This window comes from Sarcophilus harrisii, chromosome 6 (genome assembly GCF_902635505.1).
Source record: "Sarcophilus harrisii chromosome 6, mSarHar1.11, whole genome shotgun sequence".
NCBI classification, from domain to species: domain Eukaryota; kingdom Metazoa; phylum Chordata; class Mammalia; order Dasyuromorphia; family Dasyuridae; genus Sarcophilus; species Sarcophilus harrisii.
In genome coordinates, this window is record NC_045431.1 from 112,189,439 (window position 1) to 112,213,751 (window position 24,313).

A 24,313-nucleotide genomic window follows, 5' to 3' on the forward strand; every position below is an offset into this window, starting at 1 on the left:
ACAAAACCCCAAAGGGAGATGTATCCTGGTCCCCATCAAACAAGCCTTTCCTGGAAGAAATTACAAAAGATCTTAAAAGAAAGCTACAAGAAAAATGGGGAAAGGAAAGAGAAGCTCTGCAAGAGAGTATGGAAAAGGCATATAATTTACTTAAAAATATTGATAAAGTGGAAAAAGAAAACAACTTCCTGAAATGTGAATTGGAAAAATTAAAGAACTCCCAGGAAAACAGATTTTGTGAACTGGAAAAGATAAAGAACTCCCAGGAAAGTAGGATTTGTGAACTGGAAAAAAAATAACTCAGTTAAAAAGGGAAAAAAAAATTAGGAAATGGAAAAATTTCCACAGAGCAAAATAACTCACTTAAAAACTCAATTGGGACATATATAAAAAGAATTAAAAAAAAAAGTTTTAGAAAACTCATTAAAAATCAGAACTTAAAAATAGAAATGAAGTATTTGTTGAGACATCAGGAATCAGTCAAGCAAAATCAAAAAAAGAAAAAAAAAGAAAAAAGAAAAGAAAAAAAAGAAAGAAAAAAAGAAAGAAAAAAAAGTTAAATATCTACTTGGCAGTTGTAGCCATCATGATCTCAGATCAAGCAAAAGCAAAAACTGATCTAATTAAAAGAGATAAGGAAGGAAATTTTATCTTGCTAAAGGGGACAATAAACAATAAAGCAATATTAATACTAAACACATATGCACCAAGTGGTATAACATCTAACTTCCTAAAAGAGAAGTGAAGAGAGTTGTGAGAAGAAATATACAGCAAAACTATAACCTTGTACTCTCAGAAGTGATAAATCAAACCATAAAACAAATCAGAAAGAAGTTAAAGAGGTAAATAGAATATTAGAAAAGTTAGGTATGATAGAACTTTGGAGAAAACTAAATAAAGACAGAAAGGAGTACACTTTCTTCTCAGCAGTTCATGGAACCTATACAAAAATTGACCATATATTAGGACATAAAAACCTCAAAATCAAATGCAGAAAGGCAGAAATACTAAATGTATTCTTTTCAGGTCATGATGCAATAAAAACTACATTCAACAAAAAGCTAGGGGTAAATAGACCCCTCCAAAAAATTTCATCTTAAAGATGAGATGAAACAGCAAAGCATAGACACAATTAATAGTGTCATCAAAGAGAATGACTACAATGAGAAAACATACCAAAATTTGTGTCATGCAGCCAAAGTGGTAATAAGTGGAAATTTTATATCATTAGAGGATTATTTCAATAAAATTGAGAAAGAGATTGGCCTTGCAACTTAAAAAAGCTAGAAAAAGACTAAACTAAAAAACCCCAACCAAGTAAACTTGAAATTCTAAAATTAAAAGGAGAAATTGATTAAATTGAAAGTAAAAAAGAAATATTGAATTAATAAATAAAACTAAGAGTTGGTTTTATGAACAAACCAATAAAATAGATAAATCTTTGGTAAACCTGATTAGAAAAAGTAAAGAGGAAAATCAAATTGTTAGTTTTAAAAATGAAAAGGGAGAACTTACCACCAATGAAGAGGAAATTAAAGCAATAATTAGGAGTTACTTTGCTCAACTTTATGACAATAAATTTGATAATCTAAGTGAAATGGATGACTATCTTCAAAAATATAGGGTTTCCAGATTAACAGAGGAGGAAGTAAATTGCTTAAATACTCCCATTTTAGAAAAAGAAATAGAACAAGCTATTAATCAAGTCCCTAAGAGAAAAATCCCCAGGTCCAGATGGATTTACATGTGAATTCTACCAAACACTTAAAAGAAAAATTAACTCCAATGTTATATAAACTATTTGAAAAAAAAATAGGGAATGAAGAACTCCTACCAAATTCCTTTTATGACACAGACATGATTCTGATACCTAAAGTAGGTAGGTTGAAAACAGAGAAAGAAAATTATAGAGCAATCTCCCTAATGAATATTGATGCAAAAATCTTAAAAAAAATATTAGCACTGAGATTACAGAAAGTCATCCACAGAATAATACACTATGACCAAGTAGGATTTATGCCAGGAATGCAAAGCTGATTCTATATTAGGAAAACTATTAGCATAATTGACCATATCAATAACCAAATGAAGATCTCAATAGTTGCAAAAAAAAAGTATTTGATAAAATCCAATATCAATTCCTATTAAAAACACTTGAGAATATAGGAATAAATAGACTTTTCCTTAAAATAAGCAGTAGCATCTATTTAAAACCACGAGTAATCATATGTGTAATGGGGATAAACTGGAATCATAGCCAATAATATCAGCAGTGAAACAAGGTTGCCATTACTATTCAATATTTTATTAGAAATGCTAGCTTTGGAAACAAGAATTTAAAAAGATATTAATGGAATTAGAGTAGCTAGTGAGGAAACCAAATTATCATCATTGCAGATAATATGAGGGTATACTTAGAGCACCCCAGAGATTCTACTAAAAAGCTATTAGAAATAATCCACACCTTTAGCAAAGTTGCAGGAAACATAAGTCATCATCATTCTTATATATCACTAATAAAATCCAACAGTTAGAGTTACAAAGAGAAATTCCATTTAAAGTAACTGCCAATAGTATAAAATATTTGGGAATCTATCTGCCAAGGGTAAATCAGGAACTCTATGAGGAAAACTACAAAACACTTTCCACACAAATAAAGTCAGATCTAAGCAATTGGAAAAATATCAAGTGCTCTTGAATAGGTTGAGCGAATATAATAAAGATGACAACACTCCCTGAACTAATTTATTTATTTAGTACTATGCCAGTCAAACTCCCTCCCAAAAAAACTATTTCAATGACCTAGAAAAAAAAAAAAACAACAAAATTCATCTGAAAGAACAAAAGGTCAAAAATTTCAAGGGAAGTAATGAAAAAAAAAATCAAATAAAGTGCCTAGCTGTACCAGATCTAAAACTGTATTATAAAGTAGTGGTCACCAAAACCATTTGGTATTAGCTAAGATATAGACTAGTTGATCTGTAGAATAGGTTAGGTTCAAAGAACAAAATAGTCAATAACTTTAATAATATAGTGTTTGACAAACCCGAAGACCCCAGTTTTTGGTATAAGAATTCACTGTTTGACAAAAACTGCAGGGAAAATTGGAAATTAGTATGTCAGAAACTAGGCATTGACAGACACTTAACACTGTACATGAAGGTAAGGTCAAAATGGGTTCATGATCTAAGCATACAAAATGAGATTATAAATAAATTAGAGGAAATAGGATAGTTTGCCTCTCAGACCTGTTGAGGAGGAAGAAACTTGTGACCAAAGAAGAAGTAGAGATCATTATTGATCACAAAATAGCAAATTTTGATTTTATCAAATTGAAAAGCTTTTGTACAAATAAAACTAATGCAGACAAGATTAGAAGGGAAACAATAAACTGGGAAATCATTTTTACAATCAAAGGTTCTGATGAAGGCCTCATTTCCAAAATACATAGAGAATTGACTGCAATTTATGAGAAATCAAGCAATTTTCCACTTGATAATCAAATGATATGAACAGACAATTTTCAGATGAAGAAATTGAAACTATTTCCAGCCATATGAAAAGATGCTCCAACTTATTATTAATCAGAGAAATGAAAATTAGGACAACTCTGAGATACCACTACACACCTGTCAGGTTGGCTCGAATGACAAGGAAAGATCATTCAGAATGTTGGAGGGGAAGTGGGAAAACTGGGACACTGATACATTGTTGATGGAATTGTGAATACATCCAGCCATTCTGGAGAGTGATTTGGAACTATGGTCAAAAGTTATCAAACTGTGCATACACTTTGATTCAACTGGGCTTATATCCCAAAGAAATCTTAAGGAAGGGAAAGGGACCTGTATGTACAAAAATGTTTGTGGCAGGCCTCCTTGTAGTGGCCAAAAACAGGAAACTGAGTGGATACCCATCAATTGGAGAATGGCTGAATAAATTGTGGTATATGAATGTTATGGAATATTATTGTTCTGTAAGAAATGGCCAGCAAGATGATTTCAGAAAGGTCTGGAGAGACTCACATGAACTGATGCTGAGTGAATGAGCAGGACCAGGAGATCATTATATACTTCAACAACAATACTATATGACGATCAATTCTGATGGACATGGCTCTCTTCAATAATAAGATGAACCAAATCAGTACCATTTGTTCAATAATGAGTAGAACCAGCTAAAGAACTCTGGGAAATGAGTGTGAACCACTACATAGCATTTCCAGTCGCTCTGTTTTTGTCTGCTTGCATTTTTGATTTCCTTCACAGGTTAATTGTACATTATTTCAAAGTCCAATTCTCCTTGTATTGCATATTTAACATGTATTGGTCTACCTGCCACCTGGGGGAGGGGGTGATGGGAAGGAGGGGAAAATTGGAACAAAAGGTTTTGCAATTGTCAATGCTGAAAAATTACCCATGCATATATCTTGTAAATAAAAAGCTATACTAATAAAAAAATAAAAAAAGAAAGAAAGAAAGAAAACTTCTATTCATATCTTTTTACCCCTTATTTATAGGGACATGGCTTTTAGTTTTATAAATTTGAATCTGGTCTTTATATATTTTGGAAGTGAAACTGTTACCAGTGAATTTATTGAGATATTTTCCCTAGGTATTTTGTTTCCCTTCTCATTCTTTTTAAAATTTTTATTATTATTTCCAATTATTACAAATTAAATACAATTAAAAACAAAATTAAATTAAATACAAAATAAGAAAAATATAATAAATACAAAATAAGGGGGAAAACCACACATTGAAATGTACACAGCAGAAAATAAAGGAGAGTTCAAAAGAGAAAGCAATAAATATCCATGTCAAAATGTCTATAGAATAAATACTGCACATGGTATTCAGAGCTGTCCATCTTTTCTTTGACTCCTGGTCAGTTTTCTTTTCTTCTGCACAATTTTTGCTCTATTTCTCCTTCCACACAAATTCTCCCAGAAGGGTGTAATTAAATGTAGATAGAAGTATGTATCACATGTTTTATAATATTTTTTGAAGGAAACATATTATTAAGGTCAAATTTTTAAATGTACTTTGTATTTCATGGGTAAATCCATCCCATTCACATTATTTCTATTTCCCTTCACTATCCTTCTCACCTTTATTCATACGCATTCTCATTACTCTATTTTATTTCTACTCACTACTTGGTCCATATATCCTGTTCTCTATTTATCCCATTCCAAAAGAGAGCAAGTTTTCAGAACTGCCTTTTGATTTATTGACTTCTTCTGTTTCATATCCCCCCTTTTTTGTCTCATTTGTATAAAATAATTGGTTCTTTTTCTGACTGCATACACAGTTTGATTTTTATAGAATCACAGTATACTCAGCTCTACCCAAGCTTTATTTTTTTTTTTCTTTTTCTTACTAACATTTATTGACAGAACCCATGCCAGGGTAAGTTTTTACAACATTACCCCTTGCACTCTCTTATATTGTGATTTTTCCCCTCCCTCCCTCCACCCTCTCCCCCAGATGACAAGCAGTCCTATACATGTTAAATAGGTTACAGTAGATCTTAGACACAATATATGTGTGCAGAACAGAACATTTCTCTTGTTGCTCAGGGAGAATTGGATTTAGAAGGTATAAATAACCCAGGAAGAAGAACAAAAATGCAAGCAGTTTACATGCATATCCTAGTATACTTTCTTTGGTTGTAGCTGCTTCTGTCCAACCTTGATCAATTAAAACTGAGTTAGATCTTCTCTTTGTCAAAGAAATCCACTTCCGTCAGAATACATCTTCATACAGTGTCGTTGTTGAAGTATATAATGATCCCCTGGTTCTGCTCATTTCACATGTAAGTCCTGCCTAGCCTCTCTGTATTCATCCTGCTGGTCATTTCTTACAGAACAATAATATTCCATAACATATTCACAATTTACTCAACCACTGTCCAATTGATGGGCATCCATTAATTTTCCAGCTTCTGGCCACTACAAACAGGGCTGCCACAAACATTTTGGCACATACAGGTCCCTTTCCCTTTTTAACAGGGTATAAACCCAGTAGAGACACTGCTGGATCAAAGGGTATGAAAAGTTTGATAACTTTTTGGGCATAGTTCCAAATTGCTCTCCAGAATGGCTGGATGTGTTCAAAATTCCAGCAACAATGTATCAGTGTCCCAGTTTTCCCACATCACCTCCAACATTCATCATTATCTTTCCCTGTCATTCTAGCCAATCTGACAGGTGTGTAGTGGTATCTCAGAGTTGTCTTAATTTGTATTTCTCTGATCAATAGTGATTTGGAACACTCTTTCATATGAGTGGTAATAGTTTCAACTTCATCATCTGAAAACTGTCTGTTTATATCCTTTGACCATTTATCACTTGGAGGATGTCTTGATTTCTTATAAATTAGAGTCAATTCTCTATATATTTTTGGAAATGATTCCTTTATCAGAACCTTTGACTGTAAAAATGTTTTTCCAGTTAATGTTTCCCTTTTAATCTTGCTTGCATTAGTTTTGTTTCTACAAAAACTTTTCAATTTGATATAATCAAAATCTTCTATTTTGTAGTCAATAGTGATCTCTAGTTTTTCTTTGGTCATAAATTCCTTCCTCTTCCACAGGTCTGAGAGGTAAACTATCCTATGCTCTTCCAATTTATTTATAATCTCATTCTTTATGCCTAGATCATGAACCCATTTTGACCTTCTCTTCATGTACGGTGTTAACTGTGGGTCAATGCCTAGTTTCTGCCATACTAATTTCAAATTTTCCCAACAATTTTTGTCAAATAATGTACTCTTATCACAGAAACTGGGGTCTTTGGGTCTGTTAAACCCTAGATGATTAAAGTTAGTGACTGTTTTGTACTTTGAACCCAACCTATTCCATGGATCAACTAGTCTATTTCTTAGCCAATACCATAGTTTTAGTAACTGCTGCTTTATAACATAATTTTAGACCTGGTACAGCTAGGCCACCTTCATTTAATTTTTTTTTTCATTAATTCCCTTGAAATTCTTGATCTTTTGTTTTTCCATATGAACTTTCTTGTTATTTTTTCTAGGTCATCAAAATAGTTTTTGGGGAGTCTGATTCGTATAGCGCTAAATAAATAGATTACTTTAGGTAGTATTGTCATCTTTATTATATTTGCTCACCCAATCCAAGAGCATTTAATATTTTTCCAGTTGGTTAGATCAGACTTAATTTCTGTGGAAAGTTTTTTGTAGTTTTGCTCATAAAGTTTCTGATTTTCCCTTGGCAGATAGATTTCTAAATATTTTATACAATCAGTAGTTACTTTAAATGGAATTTCTCCTTGTAACTCTGACTGTTGGATTTTGTTAGTGATATATAAGAATGTTGATGACTTCTGTGGGTTTATTTTATAGCCAGCAACTTTGCTAAAATTGTGGATTATTTCTAACAACTTTTTAGTAAAATCTCTTGGGTTCTCTAAGTATGCCATCATATCATGAGCAAAGAGTGATAATTTGGTTTCTTCATCGCCTATTCTTAGTCCTTTAATCTCTTTCTCAACTCCTTTTGCCAAAGCTGTTATTTTTAATAGAATATTAAATAGTAACAGTGATAGTGGGCAACCTTGATACACTTCTGATCTTATTGGGAATGGCTGCAGTTTGTCCCCATTACATATGATGCTTATTGTTGGTTTAAATAGATGCTACTGATCATTTTAAGGAAAAGTCCATTTATTCCTATACTCTGAAGGGTTTTTAATAAGAATGGATGTTGGATTTTTATCAAATGCTTTTTCTCCATCTATAGAGATGATCATATGGTTTTTGTTAATTTGGTTATTAATATGGCCAATTATACTGATTGTTTTCCTAATATTTAAGCAGTCCTGTATTCCTGATATAAATCCTACCTGATCATGGTGTATTATCCTGGGGATGATTTTCTATAGTCTTTTTGCTAATATTTTATTTAAGATTTCAGCATCAATATTCATTAGGGAGATTGGTCTATAATTTTCCTTCTCTGTTTTCAACCTACCTGGTTTATTATCAGTACCATGTCTTTGTCACAAAAGGAATTTGGTAGGACTTCCTCATTCCCTATTTTTTCAAATAGTTTATATAGCATTGGTACAATTTTTTCTTTGAATGTTTGGTAGAATTCACATGTAAATCCATCTGGTCCTGGGGATTTTTTTTTAGGGAGTTGATTAACAGTTTGTTCTATTTCTTTTTCTGAAATGGGACTATTTAAGCAATTTACTTCCTTCTCTGATAATCTGGGAAGCCTATATTTTTGGAGGTAGTCATCCATTTAGCTTAGGTTATCAAATTGATTGGCATAAAGTTGGGCAAAGTAACCCCTTATTATTTCTCTAATTTCTACTTCATTGGTGGAAAGTTCTCCCTTTTCATTTTTAAGACTACTAATTTGATTTTCCTCTCTCCTTTTTCTAATCAGATTTACCAAAGGTTTTTCAATTTTATTGTTTTTTTTCATAAAATCAACTCTTAGTTTTATTTATTAGTTCAATAGTTTTTTTTTTACTTTCAATATTATTAATTTCTCCTTTTAATTTTAGAATTTCGAGTTTAGTAATTGATTGGGGTTTTTTAATTTGGTCTTTTTTTAGCTTTTTAAGTTGCAAGCCCAATTCATTGATCTTCTCTTTCTCTATTTTCTTCAAGTAAGCCTCTAAGGATATAAAATTTCCCCTTATTACTGCTTTGCCTGCATCCCACAAATTTTGGTATGATGTCTCACCATTGTCATTATCTTGATTGAAATTATTAATTGTGTCTATAATTTGCTGTTTTTGCTTTTGAAATTATTATTTGTGTCTATAATTTGTTATTTCACCCAATCATTCTTTAAGATGAGGTTATTTAGTTTCTAATTACTTTTTGATCTATTTACCCCTAACATTTTGTTGATTGTAGTTTTTATTGCATTGTGATCTGAAAAGAAAGCATTTACTATTTCTGCCTTCCTGCATTTAATTTTGAGGTCTTTATGTCCTAATATATGATCAATTTTTGTTTAGGTTCCATGAACTGCTGAGAAGAAAGTATACTCCTTTCTGACACCATTCAGTTTTCTCCAGAGATCTATCATATCTAATCTTTCTAATATTCTATTTACCTCTTTAATTTCTTTCTTATTTGTTTTGTGATTTGATTTATCTCAATCTGAGAGTTCAAGATTGAGATCTCCCGCTATTATAGTTTTGCTGTCTATTTCTTCTTGTAACTCTCTTAACTTCTCCTTTAGGAAGTTAGATGTTATACCACTTGTTGCATATATGTTTAATATTGATATTGCTTCATTGTCTATGTTACTCTTTAGCAGGATATGGTTTCCTTCCTTATCTCTTTTAATTAGATCATTTTTTGGTTTTGCTTGATCTGAGATAAGGATGGCTACCGCTGCTTTTTTGACTTCACTGGAAGCATAATAGATTCTGTTTGAGCCTTTTACCTTTACTCTGTATGTATCTCCCTGTTTTAAATGTGTTTCCTGTAAACAACATATTGTAGGGTTCTGAGTTTTGATCCAGTTTGGCATCTGCTTCTTCTTTATGGGGGAGTTCATCCCATTCACATTTACGGTTAAAATGACTAATTCTGTATTTCCTGCCATCCTAATATCCCCAAATTATGCCTAGTATTCCTTCCCTAGTATTTAAACTTATTGGTCCCACTTGTGTCTCCCAGCTCTCCCTCTTTACCTCCCACCTCCCTTTGAATCCCTTCCCCTTTCTTGTACCCTTCCCTTATTAATCTTTTTTCTTTTCCTCTCCCACTTTTTAATGAGGTGAGAGAAGATTCTCTGTAAAACAAATATGTCAATTATTTCCTCTTTTAACCAACTCTGATGAGAGTTAAGATTCGCACAATGTTCCTCCCCCTCTCTCAGTAAGCTCAGATATGATAAGTTTCCTTCGCATCATTGTCGCATGTAGTTTCCCTCTTTTTATTTCCCCTTTTCCCTTTTTCTGACACTATCCCCTTTCCATTTCTACTTCCCTTTTTTATTCTATATCAGGATAATCAAATTATACATGTGGTTTTTATGTATATCCACAACAGAAATACAGTTATCAAGAATTCCTTTTTCCTTTTTCTACTTCTCTTCAGTACTGTTGTTGGAGGTCAAAATTTTTGCTTAAGTCTGTTTTTTTCCTTAGAAACGATGGAATTCCTCAGTTTCATAAAATGTACATCTTCTTCCATGAAAAATAAATGCTCAGCTTAACTGGGTAGTTTATTCTTGGCTGCATTCCAAGTTCTTTTGCCTTTCGGAATATCAAATTCCAGGCCCTTCGATGCTTTAATGTTGAGACAGCCAGATCTTGTGTGACCCTTATTGTGGCACGTTGGTATTCGAATTGTTTTTTTTTTTTTTCCTGGATGCTTGTAGAATTTTTTCTTTAGTCTGAAAATTCTGAAGTTTGGCCACAATATTCCTCAGAGTGTTTATTTTAGGGTCTTTTTCAGAAGGTTTTCGATAGATTCTTTCAACACTTATTTTACCTTCCAGTTCTATTACTTTTGGGCAATTCTCTTTGATGATTTCCTGTAAAATAGTATCTAGGCTCTTTTTTTCATCATAATTTTTTGGGAAATCCGATGATCCTTAGGTTATCTCTCCCAGATCTATTTTCCAGGTCTGTTGTTTTTCCAAGTAAATATTTGACATTTTTTCCCAATCTTTCATTTTTTTGGTTTTGCTTGATTGATTCTCAATGAATCAGTCATTTCTATTTGTTCAGTTCTGATTTTTAGTGAGTTATTTTCTTCATTAGCTTTTTTTTTACTTCTTTTTGTCCAATTGTCCAATTGAGTTTTTAAATGAGTTGTTTTGCAATATGGCATTTTTTTCCATTTCACTATTTTTTTTAGTGAGTTATTTTCTTTCTCCAATTCACAAATCCTGTTTCCCTGCATGTCTTGGGAGTTATTTTATCTTTTCCAATTCACATTTCAGAAAGTTGTTTTCTTTTTCTACTTTATCAAATTTTTCTTTTAGTGAGTTATATGTCTGTGCTGTACTATCTTGCATAGCTTCTCTTTCCTTTCCCCATTTTTCTTCTAGTTCTCTTTTAAGGTTTTTAATAGTCTCTTCTAGGAGAGCCTTTTGTATTGGGGACCAACAATTGTCTGGAGATTATCTGCTATTAGTCTCTTCAGGGTTGAAAAGCTGTTCTATTTCTGAGTAGAAACTATCAATCGTCCTTTTGATTTTTTTACTCATTTTGTTAAAGCCTGTAGGGTCTGCTTTTAAGGCCAGGAGGTTACCAGCTTCCTCTGTAGAGCAGTGACAGGTGTATGGACAGGTAGCTGTCCTGCTAGCAGGCTGCAAAAAGCAGACGTACTGGAGTACTCTGGGAAAAAGTTCCCCAACAGGAAGTAACTCAGGCCTGCAGGGCAGAGCTGGGAAAGAGCCCAGCAAAGAACCTCTGCTGTGTGAGATAACGACTGCCCTGGGGCTAGATGCTGAGTAGTGAGAGTTTCACTTTCCCAAGCCAAATCCCACCCTGGGGCTGTGGGTATTAGCAGTTGAGCAGTGAATGGATTTGCAGGGACCAGAAGTGTCTATGCCTTGGGAAGCACAGTGCTGTTGGGGAAGTTCTATTGCCCCAGGCCAAGCCTCCCCACTGTGCTGATTAGAGGCTGTGCCCCCCTGCTGTGTGGGTTTGTAACTGCCCCCACAAAAGCCCTGAACTGCAGGATGTAGCTGCAGGACTGCATTTCAGTCTGCCTGAGTCACTTCCGGGTTTGAGTAGTTATGACCATAATTGTTAGGTTCTGGTGTTTTTTAGATTATCCTCTGTTTTAGGCTTTAATTTCTCTGACAGTTTACTGCTTTGTAATCAAGGCAGAGCAGTTAGCCTATAGCAGAGTGGTCTCTATAACTTCTCTAGCCACAGAGATCACCCTTGCCCCTGGTCTGTTCAGGATGCTAATCTCTTGCTGCCTGTGCTAGTCTTTTTCTGGCCCGTTAGGACAATCCTTTCATGGTGACCTTCCAGATTGACTTCAGCTGGTAAATTGTGGTGCTTCTGATCTTCATGAATTTAAGTAGTGAAGAGCTATTTTTGAGGCTGGATTAAATAGTTGGTATGAGGGGAATGAGAGGAGCTTAGAAAGTCTCCTTCTCCACCATCTTGGCTCCGCCCCCCCCCCCATACTCCCAAGCTTTTCTTTTAAGTTACTGAAATAAAAATGACAATCATAAACCAGTGAAAATATTTTCATAAATAAGAAGCAAATTATTGGACCATATTTATTTTAATATTTTTATTTATTCTGTGTTAGATGAAAGAATTTCCTTTAAGTTCTCTTGTTTTTATCACAAATATCCTAAAGTCTTTTTTTCTTAAATATCCATTTTTTTTTCATTCAGGATTATATTTGATTTTACTTGATAGGTTGCCCTTTGCATATTACTTATTTTGTTTGTTCTATGGAATATATTTTTCTACTACTTACATGTTAGGATTCTTACAATGTGCTAAGTGACTGGAATTGATAGAGACAATAATTATCTAATTTATCATGGTTCAGTATTATTGATCTGATCCTACAAAGAGATGTTATGGGCCAGAACTTGAAACAAGGTACTGAGTGGAATTGAGGAGATAATGGTTAAATCTAATTTAGCATTGATTTAATCCTACAACAAATAATGGTTTCCTAGTGATATAATGATTGTGGTATACTCTGTGTACAGCATATAAGCAAGAAGTTTTCAGGGCCAGACACAGAAGCCCACTAGAAGCTCTCAGAGGAGGAGCCAGATTCATTCCATCTTCTACCTTTGCTTTGGCTCAAGGCTGGCAGAGGCAAAAGTCTAGCAGCAGGAGCTCTCAGAACCAAGGAGAGAGATAGGCCTCTAAGAAAGCTAACTGGCCCCTGGGAAAAGAGACAAGACTTTGAAGGAAACAATAAAGGATTTGGATTTTAACTCCTGGCTGCATTTGGGGTGATTAATGAACTGAAAGTAAGACTGCCTCCAGAAGGTCCCCCAAGAAACCGGCTCCCAGAGAACATTATATTTTAGAGAAGAGAATATCACACCTATACTCCTTCAAAGCTGATAGGTCTTGTATAATTCTTATTGTAGTTACTATTTTTTTAAATTATCTTTCTGATATTCTTTCTTAAATTAGACAATTTGAAACTTGGCCATGATATCCCTGATAGTCAGGGATTTGTGTCCCTAACTGACCAGTGGTGACTGGTGGATTTTGCTTCTATTTACACTTTGCCTTTTTGTTCTAGAATTGTAATGCAATATTTTCTTTATAATATCTTGTGATGTTGCTCAAGATTCTTTTTCTTTTATTTAAATTTTCAGGCAGCCTGCCTCCTATAGTTTCTCCTCACAGTATTATTCAAAAGAATTACTTTTTTCTGTTGATATTTCTCACATTCATTTCATTTATTCCATTTTTTAATATTTTGTGACCTTGAACATTGTTAGCTTTCCTTTGCCCACTACTAGTTTTCAAGGTATTATTTTCTTCCATTTCAATTCTCTACTTTAATTTTAATTTCAATAGGATTTTATTAGATTGAAGCAGAATACAATATGCTCCAGCTAAAATTTAAAAAAAAGAAAAAGAAAAGGAAAGGAAAGCAGTGATAATAATCTTTATCTCAAAATAAGCAAAATCAAAAATAAATATAATTTAAAAATAAAAAAAAACTTCATCATTCTAAAGCATAATATGTACAATGAGGTGTAGCATCTCAATTCTTAGAGGAAAAAATTAAGTGAGCTAAAAGAAGAAATGGACAGAAAATTATAAAAATGCATGGTTTTGATGTTCCACTGTCAGAACTAGATAAATGTGAACAGAAAATTTTAAAAAAGAAATTTAGTCGAATAGAATTTTAGAAATGTTAGTAATGACTGAATGGGGATAGAAAGGATTTTGCCTTTTTTCTCAGTGATACATGGCACCTACACAAAGATTGACAATATATTAGGGCATTGAACTTCACAATCAAATACACAAAAACAGCAATATTAAATGTAACTTTTTCACATCATAATGCAAAAAAATTATATATAATAATGGGTTATGGAAAAATAGACCAAAAACTAATGGAAGCTAAAGAATGAGTGGGTCAAAAAACACTCAATAATTTTATCCACGAGAATGCCAATAATTAGACAACATACAAAAACTTATGGGATGAAACCAAAAAAGTTCTTAGGGGAAATTTTATGTTTCTAGATGGTTAAATGAACACAGTTGAGAAAAAGATGGTCAATGAATTGGACAGACAAATAAGAAAACTATCAAAAGAATAACTTAACACACATACTCCAGATCAAATACTAAATTAAAAATTCTGAAAATCAAAAAAAGAGATGAATAAAATTGAAAGTAAATAAGTTTAAACTAATAAATATAACTTGTGTTGGTTTTATAAAAAGAAATAAATAAACCTTTGGTTAATTTTATTTTTTAATAAAAAAGAAAAAACAGATTACAATATCAAATATGAAAAGGGTAAACTTACCATAAGGAAATTAAAGAAATAATTAGGAGCTATTTTGCTCAATTGTATGTCAATAAATCTTACAATCTTAGAGAAATGTGAAAAATAAAGATTACCCAGATTAACAGGTCAGGAAATAGAATGCTTAAATAACCCCATCTTAGAATGCCTAAATAACCCCACTGAACAAGAACTCCATAAAAAAGAATATCTTGATGGATTTATAAGTTAATTAAATCAACTATTTAAAGAATAATTAATTTCAAAAATAGAGAAACACCTTAGAAAAATAGGTGAAGAATGATTCCTTCCAAATTCCTTTTATGACACAGATGTAGTGCTGATACCTGAATTGACAAAATAGAGAAAGAAAAGTATAGAACAATTTTCTTAATGAATATTGATGCAAAAATCTTAAATAAAATATTAGCAAAGGGATTACTGCAACTTATCACCAGGAGAAACAAAATAAATAAGTTTGATTCTGGTTCAATATCAGGAAAACTATCACCATAATTGATCATATCAATAACAAAACCAAGAGAAATCATATGACTATCTCAATAGATGCAGGAAAAGCCATTTGACAAAATAAACACTTTTATAATAAAAACACTAGAGAGGAGGGGGCGGAGCCAAGATGGTGGAGAAGGCACATGTAACTTTTTAAGCTCCTCTCATCCCCTCACAACTAACTATTAAATTCAGCCTCAAAAATAGCCCTTGACTGGTAAAACCCATGAAGAGTAGAAGCACAACAATTCACCAGCTGAAGATAATCTGGAAGATCACCAGGAAAGGTTTGTCCTGAGGGGCCAGAAACAGACCAGCGCAGTCAGGGAGAGACTAGCGTCCTGAGCAGACCAGGGGTGGGGTGATCTCTATGGCTAGAAGTTATAGAGGGGACTCTGCTATAGACTAACTGCTCTGCCTTGATTACAAAGCAGGAAACTAGAAGAGAAATGAAAGCCTAAAACAGAGGGTACTCTCTAAAAAACTCCAGAATCTAACAAGATCTGACTGTAACCATTCAAAACCGGAAGTGACTCAGGCAGACCCATAACACAGCCCTGCAGCCACATCCTGCAATAGGGGGCTTTTGTGGGGGCAATTACAAATCTGCATGGCAGGGGGGCACAGCCCAGGGCAGCCTCTAATCTGCACAGTGTGGGGCTTGGCCTGGGGCAATAAAACTTCCCCAGCACAACTATGCTTCCAAGGGCAGAGACACTTCCTGTCCCTGCAGGGCTATTCACTGCTCAGCCGCTAATATCTACAGCCCCAAGGTGGGCTTTGGCTTGGGCTAGTGAAACTTTCACTACTCAGCATCTAGCTCCAGGACAGTTGTTAACCAGCACAACAGGGTTCTTTGCAGGATAGTTTCCCAGCTCGGCCCTGCAGGCCTGAGTTACTTTCAGTTGAGGAACTCTTTCCCAGAGCACTCTAGTACCTTGCTGCTCTTTGTAGCTCTGTTGGCAGAACAGCTACCCATCCATATACCCATCACTGCTCTGCAGAGGAAGCTGGTAACCTCTTGGCCCTGAAGGCAGACCCTACAGGTGTTAAAAATTGAGTAAAAAAATCAAAAGGACTATTGATAGCTTCTCTATAGAAAGAGAGCATCTTTTCAACCCGAGGAGACTAATAGCAGACAGTCTCCAGACAATTGTTGTCCCCCAACACAAAAGGCTCTCCTAGAAGAGACTATTAAAAACCTTAAAAGAGAACTAGAAGAAAAATGGGGAAAGGAAAGAGAAGCTATGCAAGAGAGCAACAACTTCCTGAAATGTGAATTGGAAAAGGTAAAAAAAAAAACTCCCAAGAAGTGCAGGGAAACAGAATTTGTAGTTGGAAAAAGAAAATAACTCACTAAAGAAAAAAAAAAAATTAGTGAAATGGAAAAAAATTCCATAGAGCAAAACAACTCATTTAAAAACTCAATTGGACATATACAAAAAGAAGTAAAAACAAAAGCTATTGAAGAAAATAACTCACTAAAAATCAGAACTGTACAAATAGAAATGACTGATTCATTGACACATCAAGAATCAGAGAAGCAAAACCAAAAAAATGAAAAATTTGAAAAAAATGTAAATATTTACTTGGAAAAACAACAGAGCTGGAAAATAGATCTAGGAGAGCTAACCTAAGGATCATTGGACTACCAGAAAATTTTGATGAAAAAAGAGCCTAGATACTATTTTACAGGAAATCATCAAAAAGAACTGCCCAAGAGTAATAGAACAAGAAGGTAAAATAGACATTGAAAGAAATGTGGGCTTCCAAAATTCCCATAATAAAATAAACACTGTTCTAGAACATCTAAAATCAGCAAAATTATCTGTAATTATTTTAACAAAATTTTTATATAGATGGTTATCTATCCATATTCCTTCTTTTTAATGGGTGTAAGAGTTAGGGGAAAAAAAGAAATCAGACAGAAGAACCTGATTAAGACTCCAAAATAAGTGGGATTTGTGGCCAAAAGAACTAATTGGTTATGGTTGTGTTTTATCTTTCTGGTATGTTTTTCAAGTTAATGTATTCTCCAGAGATACATTATACATATTTTTGAATAGAAATTTATTAGAGTAGGAGTTAGTCTGATTAGAGGTATTCTCTTTAAAAAACTAAACTACTTTTTAATCTAATTTTTTTATTTTTAAGCTTTTTTATTCAGTTTGTAATCTTATTATGCTTGTCTTATTTGTGACTGTTAGGGTAAAATATATCATGGTCATGGAGAACTTACTCCTTCAAGCAAAACCACATGTGACTCACAGAAGATTATTGTTTCTCAGGGATGCAAAGATACAAACAGAAGAGAAAGGCATAGCTCAAGTGACCTTTTCAAGGAGTACTATCTTTTAATTATAATTGTGCTCTAGGTAACCTTTTCATTTCCTCTGAAATATTTTTGGTAATGATTTATGAATATGAAAAAATCTCCTACCACAAGGTGAGAGAAAAATGTTGAAATAGATAATGTTCAGAGTCAAAAATCCAGGAGAAATAAATAGACAAAAGTTCTCATTTTTACATAGGCTTTCAGAATCAATCATTTCTTTCAGATATGTAGACATGATCTGGCATTTGTCCCCCTAAAAAAAGTATTTCAGGAAGATAAACTATTCATCACTCTTGTACTTTATTGTTTAATGAGTTTGTCTGAATTAACATTTTTTGCATTAATTACTATCCAAAAATATAAATATTGAAATAAGAAGTTTTCTTGCTTGGTGATCTTTAGATAAATGAAATCACATACATAAGAGCAGTTGTAAACTAGTGTTTTCCCCTTCCTTCCCTTATTACTCTTTTTCTTTTTCCTTTTCCTCTCCCCCATTTTTAATGAGGCGAGAGAGAATTTTCTCTAAAACAAATGTCAATTATTTTTTCTTTGAGCCAACTCTGATGAGAGTAAGATTCACACAATGTTCCTCCCCCTCTCTAAATTCCCTCAGATATGATAAGTTTCCTTTGCCTCTTTGTGGGATGTGGTTTCCCTCTTTTTATCCCTCCTTCCCACCTTATTCTGCAATCATCCCGTTTCCATATCTACTTCCCTTTTTTATGTTATATCAGTACAATCAAATTATACATGTATTCTTTTTGTATATCCACAACAGAAATACAATTCTCAAGAGTTATTTTTACCTTTTCTGCATCTCTTGAGTTCTATGGTTGGAGATCAATTTTTTGTTTAGTTCTGATAAAGGTTTTGTTTAGTTCTGATAAAGGTTCTGATAAAGGCCTCATTTCCAAAATATATAGAGAATTAACTCTAATTTATAAAAAATCAAGCCATTCTCCAATTGAAAAATGGTCAAAGGATATGAACAGACAATTCTCAGATGAAGAAATTGAAACTATTTCTAGTCATATGAAAAGATGCTCCAAGTCATTACTAATCAGAGAAATGCAAATTAAGACAACTCTAAGATACCACTACACACCTGTCAGATTGGCTAAGATGACAGGAAAAAATAATGATGATTGTTGGAGGGGATGCGGGAAAACTGGGACATTGATGCATTGTTGGTGGAGTTGTGAACGAATCCAACCATTTTGGAGAGTAGTTTGGAACTATGCTCAAAAAGTTATCAAACTGTGCATACCCTTTGATCCAGCAGTGTTACTACTGGGATTATATCCCAAAGAGATTATAAAGAAGGGAAAGGGACCTGTATGTGCACGAATGTTTGTGGCAGCCCTTTTTGTAGTGGCTAGAAACTGGAAACTGAATGGATGTCCATCAGTTGGAGAATGGCTGAATAAATTGTGGTATATGAAAATTATGGAATATTACTGTTCTGTAAGAAATGACCAACAGGATGATTTCAGAAAGGCCTGGAGAGACTTACACGAACTGATGCTGAGTGAAATGAGCAGGACCAGGAGATCATTATATACTTCAACAACAATACTAGATGATGACCAGTTCTGATGGATCAGGCCATCCTCAGCAACGAGATCAACCAAATCATTTCTAATGGAGCAGTAATGAACTGAACTAGCTATGCCCAGAAAAAGAACTCTGGGAGATGACTAAAAACCATTACATTGAATTCCCAATCCCTAATATTTATGCACACATGCATTTTTGATTTCCTTCACAAGCTAATTGTACAATATTTCAGAGTCTGATTCTTTTTGTACAGCAAAATAACGTTTTGGTCATGTATACTTATTGTGTATCTAATTTGTATTTTAATGTATTTAACATCTATTGGTCATCCTGTCATCTGGGGGAGGGGGTGGGGGGGTAAGAGGTAAAAAATTGGAACAAGAGGTTTGGCAATTGTTAATGCTGTAAAGTTACCCATGCATATATCCTGTAAATAAAAGGCTATTAAAAACAAAGTCGTAAACTAGTGGTATAAATAGCAAGAATGCAAACAAAGGGTAGGGGGGAAGGGAAAAGACAGAAGACAGGGAGTCAGGGAGAGACAGAGACAAAGAAGGAGACAGATACAGAGAGACAGAAAGGGAGATAGAAGGAGAGGAAAGGGGGGAAGGGAAAGGGAAGAAAGGGCAAAGGAAAGAAGAAAAACTTTTAATTTGTGCATCAGAAACTGAACTGAAGACTAGGATTAAAGTTTATAAACACAACTAAATAACTCAGCTTTATTCTTAAGAAATTTAGTGATGGGGAAGATAACATGTCACAGTACTTGTCACGTCCGGTGAGAGATGAGGAAAAGGAAATAAAAAAGAGAAGGGTAGGGGGAAGAATAAAGGAAGTGATCATATTAAGCACCTCCTGAAAAAGTCTTCCAACAACGCAGTCACCAGTCAGGAGAATAGAACAGGGAAGTGTACATGTCCTCCCTCAACACACATATTGGAGAAATCATTTAAAATTTCAGGTCCCTAGGCTATCTTATATAATGCATGCAAATTATAAAACAAATGTCAATCTGCATTGGTAGAGAGTGTTTTGTGTTTTTTTTTTCCTTTGTTTTGTTTTTATTTTTTGTTCATATGAATTAAATCTTATTTGGTATCATTCCTGTGGTCATCACACAAGTCAAGACTTCTTCAGTTAATCCTCTAGGATCATCATAATCTAGTACCATGTTTCCTTTCTAGAACTATATTCATTTTCTTACATTCAAGACAAACTTTATTGTTTATCATTAATAATATAAAACCGGACATTTTCTCATCTTTTTCTGTACCATTTACTATATGTAAAATACCATCAAAATCATAACAATGTTCTACTATAATCTAATATTCTACTATACTATGAAAAAATTAAGTATTTTTAGGAACAACACAACATTTTAAGATGATAATCAGGCAGTTTTTTGCCAATGAATTGGAATGAGGAAATGTCTGAAGCATAGAGCAAAATAATAGCAATATTTATCCTCAAATTCACAAATGGGTTTGCTCTTTAATTTATGTCTGTATTTTTTCAAACCACAGTAGAGTGAAACTTGATCATTCTGTTCTCTACTTGTCTGTTTATATTAAGACTTTGCTCCCAGGGTAGAAGCTGTCTTAAGCTTCAATTTATGCTGTTTTTGTTGTTAGTTTGTTTTTTTTCACAACCATTATCAGAGTTAGCACTGAAAGTCTATAAGTTTTCAGTTCTTCCAAGGTGATATTTAAAGAGAGGTATGGTCATTATTTTCCTGCCCTAAACTCCATTCTCACTCCAGTGAGAGTGATCTTTTCTGTTAATTTTCTAAGTAGTTTTTGTCTGGAAAATTGTTTCACCCCAACTTTTTCTTTCTTTCTTTCTTTGGTTCTATGACTCTAGACTTTATTTTCAGATATTATCTTAACATTGTTTGGAGGAGGATTTGGAAAAGATTAAAGGAACCCTTGACTTTACATAAATTTATGAATTGGGGATGAAAGCTAATTTCCAAAATACAAAGAGGACACACACCAATACAGAGGACAAAGAGCCATTCCCCAAAGGAGGACAAAGGAGGAACCTTAGCTCCTCCCCAAACCATTGCAGTATTTTTGATAGGCATAGAGAAGCTAGATAAAAGGAGTCTGGATTCTATCCATCTAAGCCAGTAAAGAAACATTTTTTTTTTCTGATCACTAAATAATAATAATTAGTTTTCTCTATTCATAATGGACTAGGGAAGACTGAGTGAAAAAAAAACAATGTATTAAAAAAGTTAAGTTTTCTGGAAAAAAAATGATTATTAGACTGATAAAAATTTTAAGATAAGTTTTTGATGTCCTTGTGAAGACTGTGTATTTTAAAACCAGCCGGAGTCAGGAATTCAGGTTAGGGGGAAATCGTCAGTCTTTATTCTCAGTGAAGAAAGATTGGAGGTGGAAGAGAATGGGCAATAGCAATGTGTGCAGCTGAGTCAAGAAGCTAGCTAGACCAGCAGCCACACAACCAGCAGGTAGGAGCATAGAACCCAGCCTCAATCTCTCCCAACCTCTCTTCCTGTCTCTCTGCCTCTACCCCCAAAATCGTCATTTCCTTATACAACACATCAAGACTTGCACAGGGAGTGGGCAGGGGCCATTCTTTATCCAATCATGTATATTAATAGAGTATAGTCCAATTACTATTTAGCCTCACGTACTTGGGACTTCAGTGCATCAACTCAAGCCTCAGCCCATTACATCCTTACCTTCCCACACTGATGCAATATGTAATTACATATTGCATCACACTTTTTGAAATTTCTGTAAACTCAGAACAAGTGATTCAATGCAATCCTTAAAGGAAAAAGTATGATGTCTTTGGAATACAAAACTAAGTGTAATATCTGTAATGTCTGCTATGCTTGTAGATTTGCTCTTATTGACTTCTCATCTAGTTTTGGAAATGTTCTTTAATTTCCCAAAAAGCTTCAAGGTGATGAAGTGGACACTAGTTATGGCATTTGATTATTAATGTGGACATTATAAATAAGGAACTTTTCTTTCTGCGTCCTAAAAAGAGAGGAAAAAAGACCAAATCCAACAGTTTGGGAGCTGAAAGATAGTGGTATGTTGATTTCTCCTGGCCTCTTACCCTTGAGTTTCTCAAAAGAGCTGAAACAAGGTATATTTCATTGAAAGGAGATGATTTTAATATGTTTAAACCCATAATATTAAATTACATTTTAGATTTTAAAATATGATTGTGCAGCAATGTAAATCGAAATTGAATTCCTATTAGTTCTTTGTTTCATAAATAAATCACCTATGTAACCTTAGCAGTAAGATGAGCTCTATAGAGATGTAAGACTGTCCATAGTAAGCCAAACTGTTTCCAAGTTTTTCTATTTCTAAATGGGAAGAAAAACTTTTAACAAAGCACATAATTTTATATTTATTTTACACTAGTTATTCTACAAAATAATAAAAAGAAACACTTTTAAAACATGGACTTTACAAATGCTATAGAATGAATTTGATATTAATATGTGACCAAAAATTTCTCTCTTCTATCTCTTTCTTTGTGTCTTTGTTTCTGCCTACACACATATAAGCACACCCACACACATTATATATAGAGAGAATAGAGGATAAAGGCTAATTTAAAAAAGGTATTTATGCATATATATATGTATACAAATATATTTATAAATACACATATATGTAATGCATAAATTTATGAATTGGGGATGAAAGCTAATTTCCAAAATACAAAGAGGACACACACCAATACAGAGGACAAAGAGCCATTCCCCAATCTTATCAGGTTAAATTATTCACTTTTTAAAATAATTTCAAATTAAATGTAAAACATGAACAAATTTCTCCCAATCATTATTGATAAGAAATACAAATTAAGAAATACTCCAAGGTTTTACCTCATAATTGTAGGATTAGTAAAAATAATAAAAGAGTAGTAGTAGCTATAGGAAGATAGGCACACATAGAAATAATGAATTGGTCTTACCATTCTGGAAATTAACTTGGAATTATGCAAAAAAAAAAAAAAAAAGAAAAAAGAAAAAATCACTAAATATTGAATACCCTTTAACCTCATGATACAAATATTGTACAAAAAATCAAGGTCAAAGAGGAAAAGAAAGGTTGTATATATACCAACATACTTGTAGCAGAACATTATATCATAACAAAAAGGGAAAAGAAAGTGGTTGGTGCTCAGTTGGGATATATCTAAACAAATTGTGATATATGAATAAAATGGGACATTGTTGTACTATACGAAAGGAAAAGTATCAAAAGCTGAAAGATTCCTACAATAACTTATATCAGTGGATACAGAATAAAGTAAAACCAATAAAAAATATACAAAATGAATTAAATAATGTAAATGAAAAATAACACTGAAAGTAATAAAAATGATAAATCCTGAGCACAGAGATGAAATGCAGTTCTTTTGGCTTGGTGGATATATGGGATATTTCAAACATAAATTTTTGAATGTTGTTATTCAGTTATTTCATTCTTGTCTGACTCTCTGTGATCCTATTTGTATTTTTTTTAAGTTGTGGGAGTGGTTTGCCACTTACTTTTCCAACTCATTTTACTACAGATGAGGAAACTGAGACAAAAAGAAAATAGAAGTGAAAAGGAAATTGCTGAGAATTACACAGCTTGTAAGTATCTGAGGCCAGATTTGAATTCAGTAACAGTAGTTTTTTCCAACTCCATACCCAAAATTCAATCTACTGTGCTAAATAGATAAATACCAGAATGTATGTATTTTCTTTAAATCTTACATTGCATGTATGTATTTCAAGAACAATCCATTAATAGATTAGTTGATCAGTGGAATAGGTTAGGTTCAAGGGACAAAACAGTCAACAACTATAGCAATCTAGTCTTTGACAAACCCAAAGACCTAGCAGATAAGAACACTGTTTGACAAAAATTGCTGGGAAAATTGGAAACTAATATGGCAGAAACCAGGCTTGTCCACATAAATACAAAGATAAGGTCAAAAATGGGTTCATGACCTAGGATAAAAATAAAATTATTAATAAATTAGGGAAACAGGATGTTTACCTCCAGACCTGTGGAAGGGAAGGATTTTATGACAAGAAGAACAGAGATCATTACTGATCACAAAATAGAAAATTCGACTATACCAAACCAAAAGTTTTTAAACAAAACTAATCAACATGATTAAAGGGAAAATAAAGGGAAAATATTTTACAGTCAAAAGATTCTGATAAAGGCCTCATTTCCAAAATATAAGAAATTAACTCTAATTTATAAAAAATTCCCAAAATTCTCCAATTGAAAATGGTAAAGGATGTGAACAGACAATTCGATGAAGAAATTAAATATTTCTAGTCATAAAAAAATGTCCAATCATTATTAATCAAGAAATCAAATTAAGACAACTCTAAATACCATACATACCGTCAGATTGGCTGAACAGGAAAAAAATG